Source organism: Hetaerina americana, unplaced genomic scaffold, assembly GCF_022747635.1.
Source record: "Hetaerina americana unplaced genomic scaffold, ioHetAmer1.1.p SCAF_149, whole genome shotgun sequence".
In the NCBI taxonomy this organism is placed as follows: Eukaryota; Metazoa; Arthropoda; class Insecta; order Odonata; family Calopterygidae; genus Hetaerina; species Hetaerina americana.
The window spans coordinates 342,881-351,185 of record NW_027286614.1 but is presented as its reverse complement, the minus strand read 5'-3'; positions in this window follow the sequence as shown (position 1 = coordinate 351,185).

The window sequence follows — 8,305 nt, the reverse complement described above, 5'->3', positions numbered from 1 at the left end:
CTAACGACCGAGATCTTGTCATCCGCAGCTTTAGGATGAGCTCTGCGGAAGTGGACACCAAGGCCGGTCTTAGTACTGAACGAGCGGCTACAAAGCTCGCAGACAAACTCTTTGAGTTGGTCGTCAGGTGGATCAATGGTTGATTCATCAGGCAGTGTCATTGCTGGGTCCCCCCGCATGTCGCAAGAGTGCGTTTGTCCGACATCCGAGACCGGACGAGGGACGTCAGCTTTCACTTTTCTTTTTTCCATGCCCAGCAAAATAACCCTTGGGGGCTGGCAACCCCCTGAGGGCGTATTGCGCCCCTGGACTTTGCCGCCGTCCCCCCGCCTCGCTTCCTAGTCCGGCGGGGTTAGACGTTGCCCGACTCTCACCACGAGGAGGTGCCAGGGTATTACGCACTTGGTTTGTCGCGTCGGGGGATTGCTCCCCTTCGGCTTGGATATCAGATTAGCTCATCAAAGGGTTTGGGTGCGTACACCCCGAGCTTATTTTCAGGAGTTCTTCCCCCTGAGTTGGCCTCATCATTTAGCCATGCCAGAAGAGTCACCCAATTCCCATCCTCTCATCGCGCGTTGTGTCAGACGCGGTCATTCGCGTCCAGCTCCAATAGCAGATCCATGAACCCAACTGAACGCGTGTCGTCAGTCTGGCCAGGGTTCTCTTTGACAGGCCCAGCGCGCTGACCTCCACCGCGGATCGCCCTGACCACACTTCCCTCCAAGACACGGTACAAGCCGTGACGCTGATATCTTTCTGGGCCACACTCCACCGGTCCGATATCTGGTATAGCAAGGTTTCATTGTTCCCATAATAGTCGACCATTGCACCATCACCTCGTCCAAAGGTCGGTTGTTCGACACAACCTGTACGTCGATCACGACTACCTTCCCGTCCTTGGCACAAATTAAGTCCGGTGTCCGGGGGCCCGCGTTCGAAGCGTACACCCGCTCCCGCTCCACCCTGAACCCTTTGCCCATCAAATTTCCCGCAAGGAAGCCGCATGCATCATCGTGTCTTCGGATGCGAAAGTCATGTGTCCGGTGACAACCCTGGATCACGTGGCCCGCTGATTCTCGGATGTTACAACCAGCGCGACATCTCAGGTCTAGACCACCTTCCCGCCGTCCCCTCGTGGTCCGCATCCGGGTCGGCAACGCATTGATGCGCACTTGGTGAAAGTGGCAATAGTCCCGCCCGGGGATACCTTCCGGGCGTGCCACCCAAGTGGTGGAAAGATCAGTGCGCTTACACTCACGCAGGTCTCCACCGTCTGCGGATCTATGCAGAGTTTCACCAAATAGCTTCCTCGCCGCCTCCTTCGAGTGAGCTGGGACCCCTAGGTGGACAAGGGTCTTAGAGGCCCAGTGGATCTGGCGCTGAACCGCGAGCGATTCATACGCCAACCGGGCAACTACACTCGAGCTAGACTGAAGACGGCCAAGGCGTTCCATTTTCCAGGCGGGAACCAGGGCTTCGAGGTTTGGGATACCCAACCCACCGTACCGCACAGAAGCGAGGAAGTAACTCTTATGAACGTCATGAGGCAAGTACAACCATCGGCGAGCAGCCGCCCACAGCTGCCGATCCATTGAGGCCAGCTTTGTCTTGGTGACTTTACCGAGCACGAGACTGTGGAACAGCCTCGGCAGGATAAAGCCCCTGAGCATCTGGAGCCGTTGTTGGGGCTTCAGTGGGGCTTTACTCACTCTCTCAATTCCTTGAGAAAATGCCGACCTCACATCTTTACTACTTGTCCCGTATAGTTTAACCCCCAGGTACTTCCACCCACCAATGGCCGATAGTGTGCCAATTTTCTCTCCTGAAAGGAGGCTGAAAGGCTGGTTCGTGACGACCTTCAGCCTCTTCCCTTTCCCGTCAGGTACCTGGGAGAATGTTCGACTCTTAGATGGAGATAGAGTTAGACCCTGTATTTCTGACTCCCTCTCGAAACTGGCCAAGGCCCGTCGCATTCCGGAGCTGGTTTCCGAGACGAGGATGACATCGTCCGCGAAGGCGATTTTATTAACGCGTTCGCCCCCAGACTATATCCAACCTCGTTCGGCACAGCTCGGAGCGTTCGGTCCATGACCCAGTTAAACAAGAAGGGACTTAGAGGGTCCCCCTGTCTAACCCCCCTCCGAACGGTAACTTCCCTCGTTGCGCCTTTCCAGCTTAGGCGGGTTTTGAAGGCAGAGGAGTAAAGTCCGACCAGGTACTCAGATGGTAGACCTGCGGCTTGCGAAACTTCGCCAGCGGCGGCTATCACGGCGGGATGTGCGACCGTGTCAAACGCTTTAGCCATATCTAGGATGGCCAGATGAATTTGCCGCCGCCGTACTCTTGCATCTTGGACGAGACACGACAGGATGGCTGTATTTTCAGCGACTCCATCCTGGGGCCCAAAGGCTCTCTGTCTCTCATCTACCCGGCAGGTGGTCTGTAGCCTGCGCGCCAAGATCTTGTGGTGGTGCCTCAGGATTACCGACGCAATCGATATTGGCCGGTAATCGCCCGGCTCTGCCGGGTTTCGCACCTTGGGAATGAATACCGTCCGGGAGAGGGCTAGATCGGTAGGGATCCTCCGTATATACAGGAAGACGTTAAAAAGAGCCGCGCGTAAGAGTGGCGCGACCGCCCTCCATTGTCGCACCGTCACGCCGTCGGGTCCAGGAGCTGACTCTGTTCTGAGGTCATTAGCCGTTACCTCCGAAGGAGTAATCGGGATGACCCCGGTAAGCAAACGGGAGGGCAGGTCTTCGCCCTTTGCCGCCGGTTGCTTTTCACCGACTGGGGAAATTGCGCCAGTCCCAGGCTCCTCCATCCGGCCCGCCCAGAACCGGAATATCTCTCGAGAACCGAGGAAGTCCGGAGTCGTGGACTTGCCGTCAAGGATTTGCCGGGCGGCTTTCCCTCGACATTTCTTGAACAGAGTCTGAACCCGCGCGTACTCGTTACGCCTGCTGATCTTCCGACTCTATACGGGCGTAGATTTCGTGGTCTTGAATTGTCGAGAAGAACCTCTGTCAGTCCTGGGGAAGACCGTCGCCACCCAATCGGAGATTGAGCTTTGCATCCTCCCCGTCGAGAGCCTTTTGGCAGATCTTCGCCATTAGTGCACTCTTGTGCTTGCTATCCTCGGAGAGCTTCGGGATTGAATTCCTCAGCCACTCCTCTAGCTGGCAGTTACCCTTGGCTGAATTGGGTAACGACTCTCGTGTCGTGGTCAGCGGAGTAGGAGTCTGAGGCAGTACCTCCGGGCGAACGTTCATCAACGCATTAATAATCCCCCGCTATCCTGGAGTCCGTCGTTTAGACTTTATCCTCTCCAGGGTCCACTCTGGGAATTCCCCCTGGAGGTACTTGTTGATAAAACGCACCCCTTTGCTGATACCCCTCAATTCTGCATTAGCAAGCAGACGTAACTCCTCCTCCTCCCACCGAGGCTTCTTCCTGACAACCGAAATCTTTTCATCCGCAACATCAGGATGTGCTCTGCGGGTGTGGACACCAAGTCCGGTTTTCGTAGTGAAAGACCGCCTGCAAGTTTCACAAACATGCTCTTGGCGCTGGTCGTCAGATGGTTCAGTGGGCTTCTCTTCCGGTAGTATCATCACAAGGTCCCCCCGCCTCTCGCGAGAGCGCGTTTGTCCGATATCCGAGACCGGACGAGGGACGACAGTATCAACTTTATTGTTTAGCATACCCACGTAATTACCCTGTAGGGGCTGGCAACCCCCTGAGGGTTTTTGGCGCCGCTGGACTTTGCCGCCGTCCCCCCACCTCGCTTCACAGTCCGGTGGGGTTAGACGTTGCCCGACCCTCACCACGAAGAGGTGCCAGGGTATTACGCACTTGGTTTTTCGCGTCGGGGGATTGCTCCCCCTCGGCTTGGACCTCAGTTTAGCTCCGCAACAGAATGGGTGCTTGCACTCCGAGCTCATTTTCAGGAGATGTTCCCCCTGAGCGGGCTTCATCATTTATCCTGTGCCTGATGTGTCAACCAATCCCCACCCTCGCATCGCGCGATTTGCCGGTCGCGGACATTCGCGACCAACACCAAAAGCAAATCCATGAGCCTAGTAACCCGCGTGTCGTCAGCCTGGCCAAGGTTCTCTGCGAAAGGCCCAGAGCACTGAGTTCGATCGCAGATCGCCCTGACCAGACAGATTAAGGGGATTCCCACTGTACCTCGAAAGAGCCGCTCTCAGCCGGCCTGACGGCCGTTGCCCACCCAGGAGCCTCGAGGAGGCGGCGGCGGGACTTTCTTGGAGGGAGGGGAAGTTTGGATAGTTTTCGCTACAACACTATCCTTCTTTACTAAAAATTTCCTGGTTGCGCCCAGGTGCTAGCGTTTGAAATCACACACGTTCGCACTGTTTAGACAGCTCTCCCTCCAACAACAGATGGTGCGGGGTATCCGACCCCCCGCGACTTACCGATCTGTTGGCCCATCCCGGGCAAGTAGATAGGGACAAAAAAAAAAAGGCACGATCTGCTAGGGGAACCTTCGTTCCTCCAGCAGACCGGGCTATCTGCTCCCCTCCACACGAGGAGGAGCAGATTGAATCTTTATTGAATTCATTTACAATTTTGGGTTGAGGGTTCTTGTCTTTTGACTTAGTCCCCCTTTTACAACAAAATTTATTACTTCTATTCTAATTTCCTATATATTTATTTATTTTATTTTATTACAAAGATTTTGCCGTTTCATCGCAGAAGTTTTTCGGTTCTCCTCTTCTATTGTCTTCATTCTTCCGACGCTCCTCTTCTTTTTGATTACTTTTCTCCTTCTTTTTCCATATTCTTCCCTTCGTCTTCTTCAGGTTTGGCGTCTTTTCCTCTGCGGGTGTTCCTCTTCTTGTCTTCCTCTCCTTCCCGAGGTTCCGTTTGGCTGGGTTTTCTTCTTTTCCGTCCTCTTTTCCTTCCTCTTCTTGATTAACAGCTTTTCAGCGCGGGTTCTCCTCTTCTTATCTTCTTTTCTTCCCTTGTCCTTAATGCTGCTACAATTCCTTGCGCTTCTCTTCTTATTTTCTTTTGTCTACCTTCTTTTTTGGAGTTTTTATCATTTCGAGTAGTGCGATTCAGTATTATTCTACTGATTTCGCGAACTGTTTTATGATATTTATGTCTAATACGAGAGCCTCCTGAATAATTGAGCCATACTTCTTTCCGGGGCATATGGTGCCAGATCCTGTGCCTGTGTAACTCAAATCTGATGCAATCTTCAATTCTATGTTGCGCATTATCTGTTTTATTGCATAGCGTGCATGTGTCTTCTTCTGTCTTCCCAATTTTCTTTTCGTATGCTTTAAAATTTCCGTGTCCGGAGAGCATTTGCGTTATTTCCGAAGTGAAGCGAAAATTAAATCTTTCCCTTGTCTCAACTGATGGAAAGATATTATATGTGTTTCTGCCTTTTGTAGATTTGCTCCATTCTTTGTTCCATTGTTTGATTGTTTCGGATCGGAGTAAGCGTTTTAGTCTGCTTATACTTGTTTCCTCGTTCAGGTCGTCTGATTGTAATGCGAAATGTCGCCAAGGAATTTGTTTTTTCCACTTGATGATTGCAATTCTTCCTGATATCCGGAATTTTATGGGTGGAGAATTGGCAATAATTTGCAGGGCCTCCGTAGATACTGTGGAGTAGCTCTTTGTGATTGTAATTAGGCAAGCTCTTAGGGCTTCATTCAATTTTCTGTTTATTCTTGAGAGTGCCGCTCTATCACCCCAGCTTTCACACGCGTATAGTAGTATTGGAATTGCAACTCCTTCGTAAATTTTGCGGAAGGAGGGTGAGCCAAACAGTTTTTTGCAGTGTCTTCTTGTGGCGTAAAATATAGTCTTGATTTTGCCGGTTACATAATTTGCGTGTTCTTGGAAATTTAGGTTTTCATGTAAAACGATACCTAAATATTTGACGCACTTTTTTCTGGTAATTTGTTTTTCATAAACTCGGACTGTGGGATTTCTGATCATGCTATTACCCATGACCAGGAACTGGCACTTGTTGGTTGACAGAGTCAGTTTATTCCTTTGGCACCAGTTTTCTATTATAGTTATAAGATTTTTTGCTTTTTCTTCCATTTCTTTCCTAGAGCTACACGGGATAGTCGCTGCCAGATCGTCGGCGTATGCAGTTAGATTGCAACCTGGGGGTAACTCTTCTCGAAGAAGGTCGTTCACTATACAGTTCCATAGGAGAGGACCCAGGACTGATCCTTGGGGGCATCCCTTGGTTGCTGTTTTGTGGATGGTGACGTTTTTGGATTTAAATATCACTTTTCGATCCTCGAAGTAACTTCTAAGTGTATTTAAGATCTTATCCGGAGCCTTTAGGCGTCTGAGTTCCTTGATTATTGACGGCCACCATGCGGAGTCAAATGCACCTTTTATATCGAAGAATGTGGCTAGTGTGTATTTCTGTTCACCTTCTTGTATATTATTTATTAGATGTTCAATGGCTTCTGAGGTGCTTTTCCCCTTCTTAAAACCAAATTGCGGGGCTGGTGTTAATGTTTCAATGCCAATGTTTTGCTCGAGTTTTAGTTTCAGGATTCTCTCGAATACCTTCCCTACTTCCGATAACAGCGAGATAGGACGATAGGATCCCGGTTTACTTGGATCCTTCTCCTTTGATTTTAGTATGGCGTGTAGTTTCCCAATTTTCCACTGCTTGGGAAAGTAATTCATGTAGAGACTGTCATTAATTAGTCTTGTCAAAATGGGGGTTATTGTTTCTTCTGCCTGTAGGAGAACTTTCCCATGCACTTCGTCCAGGCCGGGTGCCTTGTTGCTTTTAATCAGGAATATTTGTTCTCTTACTTCGCCTTCCAACGCTTTAATTTCCGTTTCATTTCCTGGATTTAGAAAGTATTCGTTTCGAATGACTGAGTGTTGCTCGTCATCCGGTGTGTCGTCTGGAAGTAGGTTATCTAGGGTATTCTTCATTGCCTCAGGCAATAGTTGAGTGGTTCCATCAGGGATGGACTGGGCCCCTTGGGCTATTGGAGTTCTTAGTTTACCTGAGAAGAGTTTATAGGTAAACCCCCATGCATTTTTGTTAAAGTTTTCTGAGGAGAACTTTTCCCAGCTTTTTTCTTTTGCGTACTTTATTGAGTGTTTATATCTTCTAAGGTGTTGTTTGTAGGCATTTTTATGCCATTCCCGATCTTCATGTCTACTGTTCTGGTAGGTTTTTAACAGTTGTTGGGTTTTCTTCTTCATTTTGTGGAGTTTATCGTTCCACCATGGGCAATGGGATGGTCTCGGAATTCTTTTCTTGATAACTTGATCCATTGTTTTCTTGATTGCAGCTGTGAATGCATCAACTCTTTTGTCTACGTTTTCGCAGGTAGGTTCCCATAAGATTTTTTCCACACTCCAGAGGGCCTCTTTTAGCTTGACGTTAAATTTGTTCCAATTTACACTTCCCAGGTTGTATAACGATTCGCCTTTAGAATACTTTGTTTTGTTCTTCCATAAGCTGTAGGTGATGATTCTGTGATCGCTATTTATTTTCCCTAGATTTATTGTCCATTTATATATTTCATTTATGGCATTGGCGAGTAGATAGGGACAGTGGGAATCTCGTTAATCCATTCATGCGCGTCATTAATTGGATGACGAGGCATTTGGCTGACGACTAAGGAGGGAAATTACTTCCCCATCCTCATTTCCGGGATTTTTAAGTCCCCCGTGGACTTTTTATTTCGATCTGTTGATTCCTCTCGATTATCTTTGATCCACTCTCTAGACGTCCTTATCTCGGGTTCGGTCGGTTGGCTCAGCGGGGGGCGTTGGATTGTCCTTCCCCACCCAGTTCCTCCGGACCACCCTACCAATGACCATCTTTGGGGTGATTCGCCTTGCTAGAGTACAAACCTCCGCAGTGATCGTCGAGACCGCGGTAGAACCGCGAATTGGTGATGCGTGGGCTGGCTGCGGCACCCTCACATCTTGGGCTCCCCCCTTTTTTCTGTCGTAGGGACCCTTGTGGTTTCTTTCCGTATAAACGGCACACCACCTGAAATAATTACTCACTTGTTTTGGTTATTGTTTGTACTCACATTAACACTATGACTAGATTATAATAAATTCTAAACAGGTAAACTTAACAATTAATAAACGTTTCACATTATTTACAGTAACAAGCTTGGAGCTACTTTACATATTTACAACAATACTTTCGTATTTTTGCCACTTCAGAGACTGTGGCAGGAATGGTTGTCTCGTCACTGGTTCAAGCACTATCTAAGTCCATAAAGCATGCAAGCATAGTCAAGCTCGACTTGAGCGTATCCAC